This window comes from Ornithodoros turicata, chromosome 1 (assembly GCF_037126465.1).
Source record: "Ornithodoros turicata isolate Travis chromosome 1, ASM3712646v1, whole genome shotgun sequence".
Lineage (NCBI taxonomy): Eukaryota > Metazoa > Arthropoda > Arachnida > Ixodida > Argasidae > Ornithodoros > Ornithodoros turicata.
This window is the reverse complement of record NC_088201.1, coordinates 77,216,468-77,218,242: the sequence shown is the minus strand read 5'-3', so window position 1 is coordinate 77,218,242 and position 1,775 is coordinate 77,216,468. Positions and strand designations below refer to the sequence as shown.

The following is a 1,775-nucleotide window of genomic DNA, read 5'->3' as shown; positions in this document are numbered from 1 at the left end:
TCAGTCTTTACCTGATATGAGCGGCAGCGACAGCTAGAGTTTAGAAGAACATAACTAGGCCAGTTTCAGGTGAACCACCACTTCTGTACGATGTCAACAACCCGTACTGGGCACCAAGCGTCCAGCTTGGTCACAACAAGTGACTGCACTGTAATTTAGACAGGTACCTGGTACTTGTTCATTGTGTCTGTCTTCATGCATATCTCATACTGTGTCATTGCGATTTCATGTAGATACAGTAGGCGCAAGAATAGGCAGCATGCCAGGCAGGAGTTGCAAGGCACCTCACAGAACTCAAAAATGTGCCTGTGGCTGACAGTGCTGGTACAGACACAGAAGCATCAGAGTGTGGACTCAGTTGAGGTAGTGGTCATCTTACCATTAAACTTACTAACATGTTAAGTACTTTAATCCAGATAATTTGCAAAAGGATATGCTTTGGTGACTTAAATGATGTGAAATATTGATTTAGACATTTCGGTGGATCACCCATTTGCAGATGATGAAGACGGGCAACTACAGGATGCGCTTTCACATGACAAGGCAATTGCATCGGGTAAGTTTCAAGTTGTGCGTAGCAATTCATTGCTAGATAACTGACAGGACCTGTTCACATTTTTGCAGATATCTCCATGGCTGATATTCTCCGACTTGAAGAAGAAATCCGAAGGTTAAACCACGAGGTCTACAAGCTGAAGGCACATATGGCACATACGAGAAATGACACAAGCGTATTTTCAGAATGACTCTTCTGCAGTGAAGTTTTACTCTGGACTTCCCAACTATGCAATGTTGCTTACAGTTTTCGATTTGGTTGAGAACCATGTCCACCATACATCTTGCAATTCTTTGACGAAATTTCAGGAGATAATGTTAACTTTGGTTCGGCTTTGTTTAAACGTGCCTCTTCAAGATCTCGCTTAGGTTTTCGGTGTCAATATCAACAGCATCACGAATAGTTGAGAAGTGGATAAATGCAATGTATGTCTGTCTAAAGGGTCTGGGGTCGGATTCACAAACGCGATCGTAAGTTACGCTAAGATGCGCTAAGACGTCGTAGCCTGCGACGCGCGTACGACGGCGTCGTAAGCGCGATTCACAAAGCTATCGTAGTGGATAGGGTACCCCCCTTTGACGAGGAAGAGGAAGTTGCTCGCTTCCTGTCACGTGCACCTCGGAGACAAACAGCCAAAGGGTGCGAGACTATGTTTTCGCTATTGTAAGGATGACGAAAATTTGTGATCGCACCAATAAGAGTCGTCCCATTAGAAAGACGAAGTTGTTCGTCCCCAAATTTTTTGTTACTGCACGTGCTCACGGCCTTTCGGTAGCCATAATGGATGCCATGCAATCACAGGCGAAACGCGTTCGATGACACAGCAAATATATTCCCAGTATGTTCGTCTCGGGGAGGTGGTGGGTGAGGGTGTTTTGTAAACGGTGTGGCACTCAGTTTTGCAGCTTTTATGGCTTCTTTTGCCTTTCTTGCAGACAATTTGGAGGGGTGTTGGGGGTGTTTTAGCGGGTGTAGGGATGCTTAAAAACCCTGCGGCCCGATTTTACGGAGCACAAAGTTGAAGCGTTTGTTGAAGGTTACCAAGCAAAAAGTGCCTCAATGTCACTTGGTCTCGAAGGTTCTGTCTGGGATGGTCTGGAAGGTTCTGTGGCAAAGTGCAATGCGTTGGCGCGTATTACTGAGTCTTTGTTTCCCGTCTCCAAATCCACCGCTGCCAAATAACGCCGCCATCTTTCTTCGTAAGACTGCTCGGGAGCTC

General features: G+C 45.8%; 1 long non-coding RNA gene across 1 annotated transcript; it reads left to right on the top strand.

The window, feature by feature from the left end:
• The first annotated feature begins 259 nt into the window (after positions 1-259).
• LOC135401207 (uncharacterized) lies at positions 260-918 on the top strand. The gene is made up of 3 exons (XR_010424753.1): positions 260-363; positions 500-556; positions 625-918. It is a non-coding gene; the product is annotated as an uncharacterized LOC135401207 (long non-coding RNA).
• The last annotated feature ends 857 nt before the right edge of the window (positions 919-1,775 follow it).